Raw genomic sequence first — 21,660 nt, forward strand, 5'->3', positions numbered from 1 at the left:
TCTGAGTTAAGACTGTTCATTTCATCCTCAATAAATTTACAAAGGTGTTAATACATCTTTGGTCCTCACAGAACTCCGGGTTTGTACTGATTAAACTAAGAGAGGATTGGTCTCAGGTCCTGGGAGGTCAACTTACGACAGTGAGCTTGTCTGCAAAATAAGTGGGGTGCTTGCCTTGGAGGTTTGTAAATGGGGCAACTGAGTTTGAAGATGGTGCGGGCCGAAAACGGAAGGCATTGTAGTTCCTGCAGGATGGGGGTCCTGTGGTTATATTTCTTCATGCCCTGGATGAGACATTCTGTGACATGCAGGATGCCCATATCATTATAAAATAATGATTCACCATTTTTTAGTGGCTGGTACAGAATTTATTGAAGATAGATACTCGCATGCTGTGGCTCGACAGTTGACTTTATTTGTTGTCATTTAATAGTTCCTGTTATCAACAGTCAAATACTTTTTCAATTTTCTTCTGTGGTACATTGCGATAGGTGTTCTTGTAACCCCCTCTGCTCTGTTCACTGAATAGTAATGTGAAGACAATTGGGCTCAGTGGTATGTGTGTGGTACTGCTTGAACTAACTAGAGCCCAGTGATGCCCTGTCGAATCAGTAGTGGCATGAGTCTGATTGGCTCATTTTAAATGGGTTCAAGCCACAAAAGCCATGCCCCCACCATCCTCCTGAATACCAGGATTCAGGGAGGAAACAGCCGGGCCCCCGCCATCCTCCTAAATACCAGGATTCAGGGAGAGAACAGCCAGGCCACCCCCATCCTCCTGAATACCAGGATTCAGGGAGACAACAGCCAGGCCTCCGCCATCCTCCTGAATACCAGGATTCAGGGAGACAACAGCCAGGCCTCCGCCATCCTCCTGAATACCAGGATTCAGGGAGAGAACAGCCAGGCCACCCCCTTCTCAGCCAGGCCTCCGCCATCCTCCTGAATACCAGGATTCAGGGAGAGAACAGCCAGGCCACCCCCATCCTCCTGAATACCAGGATTCAGGGAGAGAACACACAGGCTACCGCCATCCTCCTGAATACCAGGATTCAGGGAGAGAACAGCCAGGCCCCCACCATCCTCCTGAATTCCAGGATTCAGGGAGAGAACAGCCAGGCTACCGCCATCCTCCTGAATACCAGGATTCAGGGAGAGAACAGCCAGGCCTCCGCCGTCCTCCTGAATACCAGGATTCAGGGAGAGAACAGGCAGGCCACCCCCATCCTCCTGAATACCAGGATTCAGGGAGAGAACAGCCAGGCTACCGCCATCCTCCTGAATACCAGGATTCAGGGAGAGAACAGCCAGGCCACCCCCATCCTCCTGAATACCAGGATTCAGGGAGACAACAGCCAGGCCACCGCCATCCTCCTGAATCCCAGGATTCAGGGAGAGAACAGCCAGGCCCCCGCCATCCTCCTGAATACCAGGATTCAGGGAGACAACAGCCAGGCCACCGCCATCCTCCTGAATACCAGGATTCAGGGAGAGAACAGCCAGGCCTCCGCCATCCTCCTGAATACCAGGATTCAGGGAGAGAACAGCCAGGCCTCCACCATCCTCCTGAATACCAGGATTCAGGGAGAGAACAGCCAGGCCACCCCCATCCTCCTGAATACCAGGATTCAGGGAGAGAACACACAGGCTACCGCCATCCTCCTGAATACCAGGATTCAGGGAGAGAACAGCCAGGCCTCCGCCATCCTCCTGAATACCAGGATTCAGGGAGAGAACAGCCAGGCCTCCGCCATCCTCCTGAATACCAGGATACAGGGAGAGAACAGCCAGACCACCCCCATCCTCCTGAATACCAGGATTCAGGGAGAAAACAGCCAGGCCCCCACCATCCTCCTGAATACCAGGATTCAGGGAGAGAACAGCCAGGCTTCCACCATCCTTCTGAATACCAGGATTCAGGGAGACAACAGCCAGGCCCCCGCCATCCTCCTAAATACCAGGATTCAGGGAGAGAACAGCCAGGCCACCCCCATCCTCCTGAATACCAGGATTCAGGGAGACAACAGCCAGGCCTCCGCCATCCTCCTGAATACCAGGATTCAGGGAGACAACAGCCAGGCCTCCGCCATCCTCCTGAATACCAGGATTCAGGGAGAGAACAGCCAGGCCACCCCCATCCTCCTGAATACCAGGATTCAGGGAGAGAACACACAGGCTACCGCCATCCTCCTGAATACCAGGATTCAGGGAGAGAACAGCCAGGCCCCAACCATCCTCCTGAATACCAGGATTCAGGGAGAGAACAGCCAGGCTACCGCCATCCTCCTGAATACCAGGATTCAGGGAGAGAACAGCCGGGCCTCCGCCATCCTCCTGAATACCAGGATTCAGGGAGAGAACAGCCAGGCCTCCGCCATCCTCCTGAATACCAGGATTCAGGGAGAGAACAGCCAGGCCACCCCCATCCTCCTGAATACCAGGATTCAGGGAGAGAACACACAGGCTACCGCCATCCTCCTGAATACCAGGATTCAGGGAGAGAACAGCCAGGCCCCCACCATCCTCCTGAATACCAGGATTCAGGGAGAGAACAGCCAGGCTACCGCCATCCTCCTGAATACCAGGATTCAGGGAGAGAACAGCCAGGCCTCCGCCATCCTCCTGAATACCAGGATTCAGGGAGAGAACAGCCAGGCCCCAACCATCCTCCTGAATACCAGGATTCAGGGAGAGAACAGCCAGGCTACCGCCATCCTCCTGAATACCAGGATTCAGGGAGAGAACAGCCAGGCCTCCGCCATCCTCCTGAATACCAGGATTCAGGGAGAGAACAGCCAGGCCTCCACCATCCTCCTGAATACCAGGATTCAGGGAGAGAACAGCCAGGCCTCCGCCATCCTCCTGAATACCAGGATTCAGGGAGAGAACAGCCAGGCCTCCGCCATCCTCCTGAATACCAGGATTCAGGGAGAGAACAGCCAGGCCACCCCCATCCTCCTGAATACCAGGATTCAGGGAGAGAACACACAGGCTACCGCCATCCTCCTGAATACCAGGATTCAGGGAGAGAACAGCCAGGCCCCCACCATCCTCCTGAATACCAGGATTCAGGGAGAGAACAGCCAGGCTAGCGCCATCCTCCTGAATACCAGGATTCAGGGAGAGAACAGCCAGGCCTCCGCCATCCTCCTGAATATCAGGATTCAGGGAGAGAACAGCCAGGCCTCCGCCATCCTCCTGAATACCAGGATTCAGGGAGACAACAGCCAGGCCCCCACCATCCTCCTGAACACCGGGTGGTCCTCAGTGGCTCCTATTCTTGCTGAAAGTTTGTTCCATCGTTTAGAGGCTTGGACCAAGAGAGAGGTACCACCAATGATTTTCTCCGTTTTGGGTGGTGTGACTAACTGGGAGTTAACGTGGAACACAGCATCCTTTTTGAGAGTATCTTAAGCTTTACTGGTTGAAATATTGATCTCTTGACATGTACCACTTTGTGTGCAATGTTCAGCATCTTGACTGGTGTTCTTCTAGCAGCAGGGAGCCAGGGAAGAGCCAGAGAAGATCCTTCAGATGTGGTCTTGTAGGTTTACATTTAGACAGTGTCCTGCTGCTTTGTGGGTGCTCCATGATGCAGGCCCTTTGAATAAACCTGATATGACGATGATAGTCATTTTAAGTATCTTCTGTGGGAATCCCAGGAGCAGGGAAACATACCATATTATTCACATTGTATGAAATCTCGATTTTGTAACTTGGTAAACGTGAGGGTTCATTGAGAGAGATGAGTCTACATACCTCCTACGTTAGTGAGTCTCCCAGTTATTTGGGCCATGTGTTCAACAGATCATAGTTTTCCCAACCTCCGCATGTCAAGATCTTGGTTTTTGACGTGCCAAGTTTAAGGTGGTTTGTTATCATCCTTTATTCAGTGCCTCTGAGGCATTCAACTATCTTTAAAACGGCATGGTCAATAGGATTTTCGAGTTTTATGTACTTAGCACAGTATTGAAATGTGGGATGAAAGGAATTCTTGAGTGCCAGTAGTGGACCTATGTACACACCGAAGAATAGTGGGGAAATGATTATGCCTCAACGTCCTCCTGCTTTGGTGCTCTGTGGTGTAGATGTAAGTAAAAATTTCATTGTATTTGATTAATTAAAACCATTACAAAAAATACATTCAATTAAAATGTTTTGATAAAATAACTTTTCGATCAATGCTCTTTTAAAAGGTTTTTTAAGTGTCGGTGCACACGTGCATGAATTAAAAGTACAGAGTGTCCAGAGTCTTTTTGCTGGGACCCTGTGAAAAATTATACACTAGTTGTACTATCGAGCATCTTTTGCTTGGATGTTACTAAAGATAGGAACTTGACAAGCTTCCCATTCAGTTGCGGATCTAGTGGGTTGAAGCATGCGAGAACTGCTTGTCTCCGAGTGCGTATGCCTCGTTCGTTAAATAAAGTTTTTAGCAGGCCAACCCTTTCCTTATTAAGCTTTGCACAGGAGCATATTATGTGTTCAATGTCCTCCTTTCCGACTCCACATAGCCGGCATGAGTTCCCGTAGTTCTTTCTCAGCCATGGTGGAAGATGAGTTGTGGCTGGCAGGATTCCTAGCCTGTGCTTTAAAAAGGCTTCTTTAGACTTCCTTGAATACCCTAATTCAAAGTATGCCTGTGATCCAAATAATTTATAATTGGATAGAGTCATCCATGAATGGCTTCTGTGTGAAAATGCAGCTTTGTCTTCTATAAGGGAGAGTTCCTAAACAACCTTATTGGTGATGCGTTTAAAGTGCAGGTGCGTTATTGGGATCTCCCAGAGGTCGGCTAGTCCCGTTATGTCAAGCGATTCATCCAAGTAGGCTTTGGCCGGCGAGGTAGGTGTGCTGCACAGTTCCTGCCAAAGCTGATGGTTCAGTGTGTTTATGGCGGGGTTCTTAATTTTATGCCAACACTTGTTGTACGAGCCTCGCCTTGCGAGGAGTTGCTTCGTTAGACCGAGCTAGAGCCGAATCTGTGCTGGCGACGTATAAGGCGGTAAGGTTAACATTACTCTGTATGCTTTTGTAATAGTGGTGTCCAGTAGTAGAGTATCCCTGACTCTCAGAACCTCACTGCCATATGTAACTGATGATGGAATTTTTGCTTCCGCAACACGGAGAGGGGGAGCGAATGTTATTCCCGTCAGTTTTGTTTTGAGTTGTCTTAGCATGGACGCAATCGCCATTCCCTTCCTCTTATATTTTGCTCTGTTGCCCATTCCTGTAATTCAATTAGTAAGTTCCCTGCAAAATACTTTGCCTCTACATTCAGTAGTGCAATTAAGCGGTAGTTTTTTGGTAGTGTTTTGTCCCCTGCTTTATAGATTGGCAATATAATAGAGCCCTTCCATGATGCGGGCATACACCCAGTTTGCCTAACTGAGCTGAAGATGGGAACTAGGGATTCTGACCAATATTCTGGGTCTTGCTTAAAAAGAGCTGTCGGGATCCCGTTCGGCCCGGGTGCACCGTCCTTCCTCCCTTTACATATTTGCTCTCTGATCTGGTCGACATCGATCTCAGTTGCTATTACCTCATCGGTCGTCATGGTATGAAGTTGAAATACAGGTTGTTTGTCCATGCTAGTGTTTGGTCCGAGAACCTGCTGATTAAAGTGGTGTTCTAAAAAGCATGTCCAATTGTTTTCTGTTATGTATGATGTTAGGCCACCATGTGTGGGTTGTAAAATTGTATTTATCGTTGCCCAAAATCGTGCACCGTTGCTCCCTTTGGAGTCGTGATGGAGTTTAGCCCAAAGTTCGTTTTCTTGTGATTTTCTTATATCCCATTTCCGTTTCCTGAGTTCGGTCTTTTTCTTGTGGAGCTGTTGGTGTAGAGCCTTATCCCCCGGCCGTTCCCTCAGTGATCTTAGTGTTTTATTTATGGCTTTTTTGAGGCTATTCAGGGTCGCCCTTTGCGCGCTTGTGGCCTTCCCTGCGATTGTTGGATTATTGGGCAGGGAGTGCCAGACTACAGATGAATAGGAATTTGAAAACGTGGCCGTAAAGGTTTCCCAGATATAAATGTGGTTTCCCGCAGTTTGGTTAAGCTCATTTAATTGCTGTTTTGCTGCCATAAGTACTTCTCTGGAATTTGCTATTAATGACTTGATTCTTTTGAGGTTTATTGTGTGACATGCCTACGTTCCAACTGGGTTTGGAATTGATTTGTCCGGTGTTACGTAAAGTGAGATTTCCTGAGGCCGATGGTCATTGTCCCCTTTGTCACCTAGACAGTAGCCTTTTATATTTTGGAAAAATGAGAGCGGCACTAGGGTGTAGTCAATTGTGGAGGTTGCACGGCCAGAGTGGAAGGAGGCTCACGATGGGGAATCGTCCACAAATCTGCCATTTAACACCCGTAGGCCAATGTTCTCTATATCATTTAGCAGCTCCGGGACACCCTTGGCTTTTCTCCCTTGAGGGCTGTTCAGTTGAATTGGAATATTCCAATAAAAAGATTGTACTTGGATGTCTTCATTTGGGGAGGTACCTAGTAAGTGTTGATTGAAATCACCAGACAGAATGAGATTTGGAGTAGTATGTGTGCTCATCAGTTGATACAGGTGTTCAATCAGTGTGTTTGAATCCTGTTTTTTCTTTTTCGGGTTGATGTATGTGTTAATCAGCCGTACCTCCTCCTTCTTCCCACAGAGGTCTAATTGAATCATTGTGGTATTTACAGATGGAAGTAGAGGAGGTAGTTCCTTCTCACTATGAATTTTTGTAACTTTTATGTAAGTAGCGAGGCCGCCTGATGGACGGCCGTAGCTGCTTTTCCTCAGGGCAGGAGTGTGGAAACAGGTTTATCCCTCTATTTGTAGAGGCTACTCTTGCCATGTTTCCTGCAAAAGGATAATGTCGAATGTCTTTATGTAACCAAGGAATTCAGCGTCAACCGCCTTGTTGTTTTGCCCGTTGATGTTCCATGAACATATCCTCAGAGGTGATTTACTGGTGATCATCCATTATTCAGTGCCTCTGAGGCATTCAACTACCTTTAAAACGGCATGGTCAATAGAGTTTTCGAGTTTTATGTACTTAGCACAGTATTGAAATGTGAGATGAAAGGAATTCTTGAGTGCCAGTAGTGGACCTATGTACACACTGAAGAACAGTGGGGAAATGATTATGCCTCAACGTCCTCCTGCTTTGGTACTCTGTGGTGTAGATGTGAAAGGAAGTCCTGAGTTAACAATTGATCTGTCCTTAGTGTAGGGATCCAGTGGCGTGTGACAAACATCTTTACTCTGTGTAGTGGAGACTTGTGATGCATCATGTTGAAGACTGTGGATATGTCTAGGCGTGTTAGTGCAGACACCCAGTTTCTATCCGTGGTGGTCTTGAGGTCCTCCTAGATGTACTGGCAGAAGTCCGTTATTGGTTGGATAGTAGATTGTACTCTTCGAGGATGTTGATAGCTGAAAGCTGCTCCTGCTGTAAACTTTGTAAGGAAATTAGGGGTGTGGGATGTTATAAAATATCTACTTGTCCATGGGGCAAGTTGCTTCATAAATCTACTTTCCCTGTAACAAAATCCACTTGTTCCTTTTTTGCCATGTAGTGTAGTGACAAATTATGGCATCAATTTAATTTTAGAAGAGCTCTGATATAGCCTCTCTGATTATGCCAGGGCTCATGCCATAGTAGAGTTTGAATGCTAGCAATTCCCTCATTTCGCCACCTTTCTACAGATCTACATACCAGAAGGTAGTGGTAAACAATAGTTCCAGGACTGGAAACAAGCATCCCAGGACCGGTTTTAGGGTTTCACCCCTCATCAGCCAGGATAGCTTGACTCTCATGGCAAGCAGAGCACGGAACCCACGTCTGGGTATTACCAGTCCCACTCGGGGTGAGAAATGCTAAAAGAACAATTGATAGACAGAATGCAGAACAATGTCATACCGGGCTGGAGAATCGGTGGCAAAACTGAGTTAGGGGGAGAGGTGTGCCTACCTTTGCCAACTCCACCCCTTAGGTGGGGGAGGCGAGGTGAAGCACATATCTCAGTCCCCTTCATCATGGAGATGACGGGACCCAGCCAATTAGGAAGAGGCTCATGCCCACCTTCCTCTTGAGAGTTGCATAATAGGGGGTGTACTCATGCCTAGGAATTATTCCATTGGTCCCGACCTGCACACCCCTGTAGCGCCCCTAAATTTAGTATTTAGGGGCGACCCTGAACCCTGCCTCCTCAGAATCGAGGAAGAAAGAAGAAGAACCGATTAACCATGCTGACCCAGGAAGAAAAGGACACCCTCTGGATAAGCCTAACTGCTCACCCACACTACCACAAAGAGAGCTATTAGTACTTACCTGATTTAGCCTCTGCAATACCTCTGGGGACTCCTTGGACTCTGTGCATACTATGCCCTACTTTGGTATAGTGTTCACAAGTCCAGCTTCATACAAGTGAGTGTTAAATATGTTTCTTACAATAATGCAACGTGGGTGGAGCGACCCTTGAGATAACAGCAAACAGTGTAACGGTGCGAGGGTGTGTGCAGTCACCGCACATTCCAGGTGATAACATTAGTGTGGGTCATATTGTCGATGGAGGAGGATATGATGGTCAGCTCGTCGGCAGTGCCAGCATTGTGTAGGTGTGAGCATCGGGGCTGGGTCCCACAAAATCGAGAAATGCTACTGAAAAGAAAACCAAGAAAGAACAGTGAATACTGTTGGAGCAGAGTGACAACATGTATCCACCCAAACTGTCGTGCCAAAGTCGGCAAATCAAACAAAAAAGGGGGAGCGAGGAGGGAAGGTGCAATAACCAAAGATAAGGTGACCCCATGCAGTGAGGATACATAGGCGCCAGTCAGTGTTATCCGACCAACACCCCGCTGGTGGCACTGCGGCGAGCCCCAGGGCCAACCCAGTATGTCAGTAAGTCATGGCAAAGAAATGCAGAAACATATCGGCAACTTGTCAGCTGCACAGGAAGACAGGGTATAAAAATACTGGTTAAAAAACAATAGGCAATAGACAGTGCAATCTTAACCATTAATCTGTAGTGGAATTTCGGAGTATAGTTCAAATGATGTTATCAGCCGTCTGCAGAGTTACATCGAGATGGACTGCCAAGTCCATTCCGGAGGGCCAGGTAGCAGAGGAACCGCCATCGCTCAAGGACTTGGTGGAATCATCATCAGCGTCTGAGTTCTGAGTAGCCTCTCGAATTGTGGCTGCTATCTGGAAATCCCAGCGTCTTTCCAGTATTACCTGCTCCAGTTGGGGGCAACTTTGGGCCAAGGGGAGTATTGTGGCTGACGTTGGCATCCACGGTAGCTGCCTCCTGCTGGGCCACGAGGCGCGCAGTCTCCGATGGATATTGATGAGTAGTTGCAAGTCCATATGTTTTGAGCCAGTTACAGAGAAACAGAAACACAACAGCTGACCAAGGTAAAGCACTTAAATCCCAAATGTATCGTAGTGAGGTTCGGTGCAACTACTCCCAGCACCCGCCGTTGATAGGTACCACTGGTATAAAGAAGTTCATTGGAAAGGGGAGGTGCAACAAATAATTATTCAGGAGAGAAAGTTCCGTCCATAAGTCTTCTTTATTCAAAGTAGTATATAAAAACTGGAGCACAGCCAACGCGTTTCATTCCTGTGTGCCAAAGGAACTTCATCAGGGCTGAAACAATCACACAAGGACATAATCTAAATACACATATAACACGTATATTGACACAATATTAACACATATAAACACATAGTCAAGTCGCTAGACAACCCACAGACACAATTTTCTAGGGTAGCTTAAAAACATATAATTTAGATGGAGTACCAAAAGTTTTATCAATAGATGGGAAATGGAGAGTAGAGAAAATATAAAAGAAAAGAATTTAGTAAAAGTGGAAAGGTAAGAATAGGTGAGTGGGAGAGAGCGAGATTCTAAGACAGAGCAAGAATGAAACACATACACCAAATAATAATGAATAATGGGAAAGAATAGTATATCCCCAAAAATAAGGGATCATACAGAGTCTGTGTAATGAAGAGTCTCACCTTAACATGAGATGTAGAATGGTTATAGTAACAACCAATATTAGCTGTAGGTACACTCCGGGTGACACGGTCCCAAAACAGTAGAGAGAATATTAAATTCAAGATATCAATTCTATAAGAGATAACATCCCAATAAATAAAATTAACTACCTATAGTGTACAGGTGTTGTCACCAAAATCTCAGGCATATGTGGCATAATCTCATACCGCCACGTTAAATAAAATGTCTTCTCACCTTCATTTAATGCGAATCTACGTGCTCAATCAAAATGATGATTAAAAAACTACCATTGTGTGGTCCCGGAGTTCCACTCAAACAAGGAAAGACAGAATACTTTGATCCTTACTGTGAAATCTGAAGTAAAAAGAATGAAAAATCAAATTGTAAAGGCTGAAAATCAGTATAAATATACCATGGGTTGGTAGGCACTAAATAGCTTGGAATGCCCCTGGTGCTACCAAATTGTAATATCAGAGATTGAAAAAGAACGGGGGACTTAAGATATTCATAAAGAAAGGCATGCTGTGACCTGAGCCGGCAATGTATTTATCACTGGCAAAATCACATGCCTGAAAAAAACTAAAACAAAATCCATGTGTTCTCTAAATTGATACACCCGTTTGGACCCCACATAGGTATCGGGCTACATCTGAAATCAAAACATATAAAATGAATAAGAAAAAATATTATTCCTAAAGAAAGTATGCAAAATTAAACAGATGCCAAAGCGATAGTATAATTACATTAACGGGTAATGTTATTGCAACTGTCCCATTGGCGAAAACAAGTATATTGTTCCAAGACAAGATAAAAGTAACGAGGTGTAATAGAGGCACATCTAGCAAGGTCAGGATATCAAAATGGGAACAGCCAAGGTAGCTCGACCAACCAATAATTCACAGTTTTTTTTTTTTTTTAACCGGGCACATGCAAACCATAACCCCGTGTCATAAAAGAGCATACGGATATGTGAGCAAAAACCTAATTATAACTTAAGCATTTTCGCCCCATGTGAAATGCCGAGTTTAGTGCAAAGCAGAAGCGGGCAAGTAAGGACCCAACACCTTAAATAAAGGGTATATTAATCCGTGATACAAATATTATAAATTTATGTTCTCCCCCATGATATGGATAACACAAAGTGTATCTAAATGCCAACTTACTTGTCATAGAACGATGGATCAGCAAAGCCGCATAGTAACCGGCAAACATCAAGGACGGTGCCTCACACCATTATTGAAGAGCAAGCCATCAGCGACGTCAATCACATAGTGACGTCAATTTCACGCGCAGAATAAGAAACGATATGCGCGAAAGGTTCAAATCAAGGGTCAAGATAGAAAAAATGGTTCAGCCATATTGTGGTCTAAAATTTAGGTGGAAAAGTCCTGTAGTGTAACCAGGAAATGTGAAATATAAGTCCAAAGGGTAATGAAAGAAAAAATCAGGAATTTAAACAATTCATTCTCTTCACGTAAGATATACAAAAGTGCAAAAGAGAAAAGACAAACGTAAAAGGATTAAAAAAAAACGAGAACGTGGATCGTATCCTGGACAGTGGGGAAAATAGTTCCCAATCATGAATGAGGACTAAAAACGCTTGCCCTTTTGTAATTAATACAAAAAACACAATAATCAGAAAACCAATAAAATCATGAAACAACAAATACCGACTGTAACTTGGGAGGTGAAGTAAACCTGTGTCCACCATCTTATAATGACAAATCTAGGCTACAACTGTACAAGTTTAAAATGAACCGGTGTCGGCCATCTTGGAGTGAAAGGTGGTCGGTTTAATTCCTAATATGCAAACCAAGGTTGTCAGCAAGATCCTATAGATTACATATAGTCAGAACAAAAAACATAGATGACCGTATTGTACTGTTGAGCTTGGGCAATTATAATTTGTATGGAGAGGAAAAACTAGGAATAAATAGACAACTTGAAGGATCAAGAAAAAATGAATATAGCAATAACAAATGGCAAATCATAAAGGAAAGGAGAAAGACAAACGAAGGGAACAAACATAAAAATCAACTCAATATTGCTTTGTCAGTGAAGCATGGTATAAAGTACACTGACCTCACAAGGAGTTCATAAATCCAAGGCACAATACATTGTTAATGTTAATGCAGTAAATATTTAGACACCAACAGCGAGATCGTTACATATGTCAATATAATGAATATATAAACACTAAGACAGAGATTAGTTCCTCAGAGCATTTGTATGTGGACAGAGTCACTACACATATATACCTTAAAATCATACATGGCTCATGGTACGATGTATCTGATGTCAAATGCAAACAAGTAGTGGAGTTCCCCATCTGCAATTTACACAAGAAAGTTGTGGAGTTCCCCATCTGTATTGTGACCCTTATGTGTTGCCCTCAAACTGCAAATCCACTTTGCTTCTCTTTACCTAACCTGCAGCTCTGTCACCACCTCTATCTCCTGCAGGTATATGGTCAATACCGTGAAACCAAAACGAGGTGTCATCTGGATGTACATCTCTATAATGATCTGCTAAGGGGGGGTATCTGCTGTCCTTATTCAATATGGCCCTAAGGTGCTCTTGTATACGGATCTTCAATGGCCGAACTGTACTGCCTACATATATCACATCGCATTTACATCCCAACACATAAATGACGTGTGTGGTACTGCAATTAATGAAATGCGAAATACTGTGCGATCTCAGGGTGTTGTAGGTGAAATTGATGATGTTATTTTTGCCATAAGGACAGCCATTACAGGACCCACAGGGGCAGACACCTGCCGGTTTGGGAGGTAACCATGTTTCTTGTTTACTGGTTACGTTGCTTAGACATAATGTGATACGTAGTGACCTACCCCTTCTGTAAGTGATGGAAGGCTTGGCTTTTTTAGACTGTTTCTTAAATTTGGTACCTCTTTTCAAAGGCCCCAGTTTTTTTTCAGGATACTTAACATCTTGTTACTGTTTGTCGTGTATTGCGTCACAAACCTGACTGTCCCCTAGGTTGTAGACCCTCTATCCTGTTTGTGTTTCTCTTGGAGGGTATCGTCTCTATTCAGATGTTGTGCTCTGGTAATGGCTTTATCAAAGGCCTCCCTTTTTTTATATCCTCTTTTTAGGAATCTTCTTTTATATTCCATAATATTGCTGTTAAATGTTTCTTCTTCGCTGCAATTTTTCTAATTCTCGTCATCTCCCCGTAGGGGATGTTGTTGATGACAGAATGTGAGTGTTCACTAGCAGCGTGCAAAACCCCATTGCATGCTGTTTCCTTTCTGTAAAGGGTGCTTTGTATGGCTCCATTTTTAACGTAAAAGTGTACATCCAGGAAGCTGATTCTCTCTTTGTCAGATGTCATGGTCAGCTTAACATTGTAATAATTGGTCTTTACTGTCCCAGATATAGGAGGGCCGGTGTAGGACATGTTTTTGGAGCCTATGGTCTACAAACTCTGGAAGTCTCTTGGTGGGTGCGCCTAGTACACCTACAACTAATATTGGTTGTTACAATAACCATTCTACATCTCATGTTGAGGTGAGACTCTTCATTACACAGACTCTGTATGATCCCTTATTTTTGGGGATATACTATTCTTTGCCATTATTCATTATTATTTGGTGTATGTGTTTCATTCTTACTCACTCTTAGAATCTCGCTCTCTCCCACTCACCTATTCTTACCTTACCACTTTCACTAAATTATTTTCTTTTATGTTTTCTCTACTTCCCACCTATTGATAAACATTTGGTACTCTATCTAAATTATATGTTTTTAAGCTCCCCTAGAAAATTGTGTCTGGTTATGTCTGGGGTTATTTCTAATGTCTGATTGCAGTGTGTTTTTTATTTTATAAATTGTAAATATAAGTCATGTGGGCTGTCTAGCAACTTGAGTATGTTTTTATATGTGTTAATATTGTGTCAATATACGTGTTATATGTGTATTTATATTATGTGCTTGTGTGATTGTTTCAGCCCTGATGAAGCTCCTTTGGCACACAGGAACGAAACGCTTTAGCTGTGCTTCAGTTTTTATATACTACTTTGAATACAGAAGACTTATGAACTGAACTTGCTCTCCTGAATAATTATTTGGTGCACCTCCCAATGTTTTTAGCCAGTCCCAGGGATCCCCCGGGGTTTCATAAAAGCATGTTGCCCCTTCAGCGACCACACAAAGACATGCGGGGAACAAAAGTGACTATCGCAGATCCAGTTCGCAGAGGCGACGTTTGACAGCCAAGAAGGAGCTCCTTTGTCATTGCACCACCACGGTGTAGTCTGGAAAATAAACATAACACTGGCATTATCAATGGCCATGTCTTTCAGTTTATGAGTTGTCCGTAGGATGGAGTATCAATCGTGGTAATGAAGTAAGAGGAACAACAGCATTCTAGGGTTGGAGCCAGGTAGAGTTTTCCGTGCCGTAACACGGTGGGCCCGTTCAATTGAGAAGAACAGTTGAAGAGCAGTTGAAGGGAGTAGTACTTGTAGCCAGTGCTCAACCAGAGAGAAGAGGTTTGCTCTTCAGCCCACTTTCGGAGGCCAACCAATTGAACATTATTCCTCCTAGAGAGGCCCTCTGTGTTCACCGCCCTGCATTCCAGGGCATAGACCCAGTCCACACGCAGTGGCCCTCACCTATGCAAAGGGAGAGCATTGCTCCTGGTTTTGAGGTTCAGCCTGCGTGACAACGGAGAGCTGCCTTGGGACAGGAGAACATGCAGGGATTGGGACAGAGCTGGCTTGGGACAGGAGAACATGCAGGGATTGGGACAGAGCTGGCTTGGTACAGGAGAACGTGCAGGGATTGGGACAGAGCTGGCTTGGGACAAGAGAACATGCAGGGAGTGGGAAGAGCTGGTTTGGGACAGGAGAACATGCAAGGAGTGAGACAGAGCTGGCTTAGGGCAGGAGAACATGCAGGGAGTGGGACAGAGCGGGCTCAGGGCAGGAGAGGATAGAACCGCACAGTGGATCATGCAGGGAGTGGGACAGAGCGGGTTCGGGCAGGAGGAGAGGATAGAACCGCACAGGGGAACATGCAGGGAGTGGGACAGAGCGGGTTCGGGGCAGGAGAGGATAGAACCGCACAGGGGAACATCCAGGGAGTGGGACAGAGCGGGTTTGGGGCAGGAGAGGATAGAACCACGCAGGGGATCATGCAGGGTGTGGGACAGAGCGGGTTCGGGGCAGGAGATGATAGAACCGCGCAGGGGAACATGCAAGGAGCGGGACAGAGCTGGCTTGCGGCAGGAGAACATGCAGGGAAGTGGGACAGAGCGGGTTTGGGGCAGGAGAGGATAGAACTGCGCAAGGGATCATGCAGGGAGTGGGACAGAGTGGGTTCGGGGCAGGAGAGGGGAGGAGAGCAGGCCACGAGGGCATGTATGAACTGATGGAGCAGGCATCTGACCCCATGCACAGGAAGTGCCCTACACTCTTGAACCCCATTAGTGAGCCATGTTCACAAGCATGGGACTCGTGACACAAGTGTGGTGCAAAGCGCTTGTCATGGGACCCGTGACGCGAGTGTGGTGCAAAGCGCCTATCATGTGACTCGTGACACGAGTGTGGTCCAAAGCGCCTGTCATGGGACTCGTGACACGAGTGTGGTGCAAAGCGCCTATCATGTGACTCGTGACACGAATGTGGTGCAAAGCGCCTGCCATGGGACTCGTGTTATGAGTGTGGTGCAAAGCGCCTGTCATGGGACTCGTGACACCAGTGTGGTGCAAAGCGCCTGTCAGGGGACTCGTGACACGAGTGTGGTGCAAAGTGCCTGTCATGGGACTCGTGACACGAGTGTGGTGCAAAGCGCCTATCATGTGACTCGTGACACGAATGTGGTGCAAAGCGCCTGTCATGGGACTCGTGTCACGAGTGTGGTGCAAAGCGCCTGTCATGGGACTCGTGACACCAGTGTGGTGCAAAGCGCCTGTCATGGGACTCGTGACACGAGTGTGGTGCAAAGTGCCTGTCATGGGACTCATGACACAAGTGTGGTCCAAAGCGCCTGTCATGGGACTCGTGACACGAGTGTGTTGCAATGCGCCTATCATGTGACTTGTGACACAAATGTGGTGCAAGCGCCTGTCATGTGACTCGTGTCACGAGTGTGGTGCAAAGTGCCTGTCATGGGACTCGTGACACGAGTGTGGTCCAAAGCGCCTGTCATGGGACTCGTGACACGAGTGTGGTGCAAAGCGCCTATCATGTGACTCGTGACACGAATGTGGTGCAAAGCGCCTGTCATGGGACTCGTGACACGAGTGTGGTGCAAAGCGCCTGTCATGGGACTCGTGACACGAGTGTGGTGCAAAGCGCCTGTCATGGGACTCGTGACACGAGTGTGGTGCAAAGTGCCTGTCATGGGACTCGTGACACGAGTGTGGTCCAAAGCACCTGTCATGGGACTCGTGACACAAGGGTGTTGCAAAGCGCCTATCATGTGACTTGTGACACAAATGTGGTGCACGCGCCTGTCATGTGACTCGTGTCACGAGTGTGGTGCAAAGCGCCTGTCATGGGACTCGTGACACCAGTGTGGTGCAAAGCGCCTGTCATGGGACTCGTGACACGAGTGTGGTCCAAAGCGCCTGTCATGGGACTCGTGACACGAGTGTGGTGCAAAGCGCCTATCATGTGACTTGTGACACGAATGTGGTGCAAAGCGCCTGTCATGGGACTTGTGACACCAGTGTGGTGCAAAGCGCCTGTCATGGGACTCGTGACACGAGTGTGGTGCAAAGCGCCTATCATGTGACTCGTGACTCGAATGTGGTGCAAAGCGCCTGTCATGGGACTCGTGTCACGAGTGTGGTGCAAAGCGCCTGTCATGGGACTCGTGACACCAGTGTGGTGCAAAGCGCCTGTCATGGGACTCGTGACACGAGTGTGGTGCAAAGCACCTATCATGTGACTTGTGACACGAATGTGGTGCAAAGCGCCTGTCATGTAGACTCGTGACACCAGTGTGGTGCAAAGCGCCTGTCATGGGACTCGTGACACCAGTGTGGTGCAAAACGCCTGTCATGGGACTTGCGACACGAGTGTGGTGCAAAGCGCCTGTCATGGGACTCGTGCCTCAAGTGTGGTGCAAAGCGCCTGTCATGGGACTCGTGACACGAGTGTGGTGCAAAGCGCCTGTCATGGGACTCTTGAAACGAGTGTGGTGCAAAGCGCCTGTCATGGGACTCATGACACGAGTGTGGTGCAAAGTGCCTGTCATGGGACTCGTGACACGAGTGTGGTGCGTGGTGCAAAGTGCCTGTCATGGGACTCGTGACACGAGTGTGGTGCAAAGCGCCTGTCATGGGACTCGTGACACGAGTGTGGTGCAAAGTGCCTGTCATGGGACTCGTGACACGAGTGTGGTGCAAAGCGCCTGTCATGTCACGCTCGTGACACCAGTGTGGTGCAAGGAGCCTGTCATGGGACTCGTGACACGAGTGTGGTGCACAGGAGCAGGAAGGCACATGGTGAGCGCTCAACAGACCTTCGACCCCAACAAGCAAGTTAAATATTCACAGATGAGCTCTCTCTGCCCAGGAAGGCCGTCCTGCCCACATTATCCCACCTGGAGTGTTGCACTGTAGCGGCGTGAGGGGGTCTGTCGTTCCTTGTGGGCGCTTGTGGTAGGTGAATCTTATGCCTTATTGCGCCTTCCTGCAGCTCTGCCAGTGTCTAGCGCTTTCTTCTCGGCTGTTCTCAGTTGGCTTCAAGGCGCGGGGCTCTCCTGTGATATTCTTTAACCACTGATGTAATTTCGATTTTGGGACCTACAGTGCCTGCCTTATGAAGTGGCTTTGTGTCCTGGGCGGGGGTGGGGCAGGGAGGGAGGTGCCGAGTTTGTGGCGTCTTTGAGGAGACCAAATAGTTAGACTATGGGAGCTGTAGTCCAATGGAGTGTCGACAGTGTGGCGCCGTTTCCGTGTGATGCCTTGCCCCTCTTTTTAACATTTTGGCAGACTCCGCATGTTTTCATACGCAGAAGACCCGTCTCACATGCATCCTGCCCACTTTGCCCCCCGGTGGACGCATGCTGCTCACCGACTGAGTGCGACGCTCTGTCGGGGTTTTGAGGTGCACCCCATGTGGTACTCCTTTTATCCCCGGTGACCTCCGTGCCCTTGCCCGGTCGCTGCTGATTCTAGGGGTAGGGTGCAGGCCTTTTTAGCGGAACCTCCCTTCAGATATTGCCCCCTAGCGTTCCCTGATCGATCGTCATGGTAGATCATAACTGGGACCCCCCTGACTCCTCCCCCCCCCCAGTATTACTACAAGCAATACACATATATAGGTACATATCTATAGTACAAGTAAATGCTTGTACACAGAGGGATATGCCGTATATTTCTGTTTGCGTGCGGTGCTTATGCGGGGAAGAGCCAATTCTTGAGCACTTTTCTGAAGATAAGGTGGTTGTGGGTGGGTCTGATGTTGGGGGGTAATGAGTTCCATAGTTTGGCCGCTTGAACAGAGAAGGATGTGCCACCCATGTTTTTTTCTTGTATCTTGCGATTTTGAGGCGAGGTGTCACTCTTTATAGCAGTTCTAAAACAATAGAAGTTCTGCACTAAAATAAATCATGTTATTTTACTTGTGAACAAACCTGTTTCTAATTTTCTGAGTGAAATAACTGCGTGGGGTGGCTTGAATATGAACACGTTTCCTCCCTTTCCCATATAGCCAAACATGCATAAGCGCCGTATCTGATACCCGAACAATAAAGCATATTTCAGTTTCATGTACTTCCCTTGAGCATTGGAAGTGTACACACGGTAACATGAATTTCATGTGGTAATGCGGTGTGAGAAGTTGGCCTGGCATATGCTGGTCACTAGTTATAGTGGCCACCTTGCACCAGTCCAATTCGACTCTTATGGTAGATAGGTTTAAGACAACCTTTTAAAGAAAGCTATCCTAGTGGTAGCTGTGGAGAGCAGCCTTCAGGCTAAGTCTCTGAGGAATGTAAAGCAGCTTGTTTTACCTTATAATCTCTTGAATTACCAAATGAAAAGACACCACACAGGTATATATATCAAATATATATGTATTTATTTCTAAATATACTCTACTAATCTCTTTATGAGATTAGAGCCAGGTAAACATTCAAAAAGATCAACAGTTCTCAATAAATTAAGCACAAATATGGCTGTAGCCCTAGGGGCGTACCAGAACATATACTAAAATAGTGGGTTAACAAACTCGACTTGCAAAAGTAAGAGGCCTAGGGCCTTGGGAATCGCTGGGGCTTCACTTCTGCAGTGTTAGCAGGTAAGTAATCAGCCCACAGGAGACGCGTGCAGTGTCTAAACCCACACGCGGGATTCTCATACGTTTCAATGGGAAATGTCGCGGTTTGTATTTTACAGTTCTAGGGCACTTCGGAGTGGACAACAAGCAAACAACTTACAGGGTAAGTACTTCGATAGCCAATGCACACTTGGACACCTTCATGCAAGAGTTACCTCACCCAGGGAAGCCGGGTGCATAGGTGTCCTTTGGTGTCGGGTCGCGATGCTGTTTTCAATGGGAATCACTGAAGACTTGCTGCTTGTGTCGTCGAGGGAAGTGTCCGCTGGAATCCGAAGATAGATTGGAGTTATTTTATTTATTTATTTTATTTTATTTTACAGATTTGTAGAGCGCATGGCTGCCCGTAAGCGTCCCAGCGCTAATGATATAGAAACCAAGCGCGGGGAAGCCTTACGGGAACAGCCAGGTGTTGAGTGCCCTACGAAATGAAAGGAGGTTGGGCTGGACTCTAATGTCCAAGGGCAGTGAGTTCCATAGCTTGGCCGAGTTGTATGCAAAGAGTCGACCCCCAGAACGGGCCTTCTTAATTCTGGGAACGAATGCCAAGTTACAGTGTGAGGAGCGTAGTGTTCTCTGAGTGCTATAAGGGGTGATAAGATTTTTTAAAATAGGTGGGGCCTTGCCCTGCAGAATTTTATATGTCGTGCAGAGTGCCTTAAATTGTATCCTTTCTTGGATAGGCAACCAGTGCAAGGCCTTCAAAGCAGGTTTAGCTGAACAGCGAGAATGGGTTCCTGTGAGAAGTCGAGCGGCGGCATTCTGTACTATCTGAAGTTTTGAGAGAACTTTTTTAGGGGCACCTAGATAGAGGGCATTGCCATAGTCCAGGCGAGACAGCACAAGGCCATGAATCAGGAGTTTTTGTGATTGCGTTGGGAGTAGAGGCAGGATTTTTCTAGCAGTCCGTTGAAGGCCATGACACACACCCGCCGTTTTCCTTGCGTGGGTGAAAAAGTTAAGGCCTTCGTCTAGCCAAATTCCTAAACTCTTAATTTCCTTTTTTGGGTTGGGTGGCGAGCCCATACAGGGAGGCCATAAGGATTTAGGTTGGTAAAGTGACTGATTGCCTAAAATCATCATTTCAGTCTTATCGTTGTTGAGTTTAAGATGTGAGGTGTTCATCCATTTGGCTATATCACTAAGACAGTTGTGAAGGTTAGTGAGGGAGTGGTCATGCTGACTTAGGGAGACTACTAATTGGGTGTCGTCAGCATACGTTAAGAGCTTAATCCCAAAAGGGGTAACTATTTTCTCCAAGGGGGACATGTAAAAATCAAAAAGGGTCGGGCTCAGGGACGAGCCCTGAGGGACCCCACAGCTAACAGCAGTAGACCTTGAGGTAAAATTACCCTCCGCTACCTGGAAGGATCTGTTCCTGAGGAAGGATTCCAACCAGGACAAGGCCGTTCCTGCAACTCCAAGATCTCTAAGCCTGTGGACCAGTATAGGATGGTTGACGGTGTCGAAGGCAGCGCTCAAATCTAGGAGGATCACTGCCACTGATCCCCCTGAGTCGATGATTTTTCTTGCCTCTTCGACAACCGCCAACATCGCAGTTTCAGTACTCTGGCCGGGCCTAAATCCCATCTGGGACTGCTCCAGAAGACCATTCGATTCTAGGTATTTTGAAAGTTGGTAATTAACATATTTTTCGGCTATCTTACTATTGCCTGGGAGCAAGGAGATCGGCCGGAAATTGCCTAGTTCAAGGGGGTCAAGGTGAGATTTCTTAATAAGGGCTTTGACAATTGCTTTTTTCCAGCTTGATGGGACGACGCCGTGTGTGAGCGAGATATTGATCAAATTCGTCAAATAAGGAAGAATGGTAGGCGCAACTAGCTTCAAGATATTAAATGGTGCGGGATCAAGTGGAGATCCACTTTTGATTGAGTGTAATATTGGAGAGAGAGTTTCTACTGTCAAGGGAGTGAAGTGGGACAGTTGATGAGTTGTAACATGGGGAATAAAAGTAGACAAGTTAGAGGTTGGGGGGACGTCAGATGATTGTGACGGGAGAGAGTTGAGAATATTTCTGATCTTGGAATCCAAAAATTCCGCGAGTTCATTACATCGATTGGCTGATGGCTCTACTAGAGGGGGAGGGTCCAGTGCTTTAAGAAGTTTTTTAGCAATTTGGAATGTCTCCCTAGATGAATTAGAGGAGGATTTGATTTTTTCCTCAAAATATTTAGCTTGGGCGGTTTTAAGTGCTTTTTTATAAGTAAGGATGGCCAGTTTGTATTCAGCTTTTTTTGTGAAGTCAAAATTTTTCCTCCAGTCTCTTTCCGATTTCTTACAGATTTTTTTAAGGATT

At 46.7% G+C, this 21,660-nt stretch overlaps 1 protein-coding gene across 8 annotated transcripts in view; it reads left to right on the forward strand.

The window, feature by feature from the left end:
• The window catches only part of KYAT1 (kynurenine aminotransferase 1), a 412,259-nt gene that overhangs the window by 14,807 nt on the left and 375,792 nt on the right, over positions 1-21,660 (forward strand). The window contains exon 4 of one of the 8 annotated variants that reach the window (XM_085614051.1): positions 13,426-13,560. The exons of 4 other annotated variants lie outside the window; for them this stretch is intronic. The gene's annotated coding sequence lies outside the window, so the exon portion shown is untranslated. Of the gene's footprint in view, positions 1-13,425; positions 13,561-17,516; positions 17,663-21,660 lie in introns of those variants that run through there. 3 more of the 8 variants (XM_085614048.1, XM_085614049.1, XM_085614047.1) reach the window with 3 other exon arrangements.

The sequence above is a fragment of the Triturus cristatus genome, chromosome 1_2, assembly GCF_964204655.1.
Source record: "Triturus cristatus chromosome 1_2, aTriCri1.1, whole genome shotgun sequence".
NCBI lineage: Eukaryota > Metazoa > Chordata > Amphibia > Caudata > Salamandridae > Triturus > Triturus cristatus.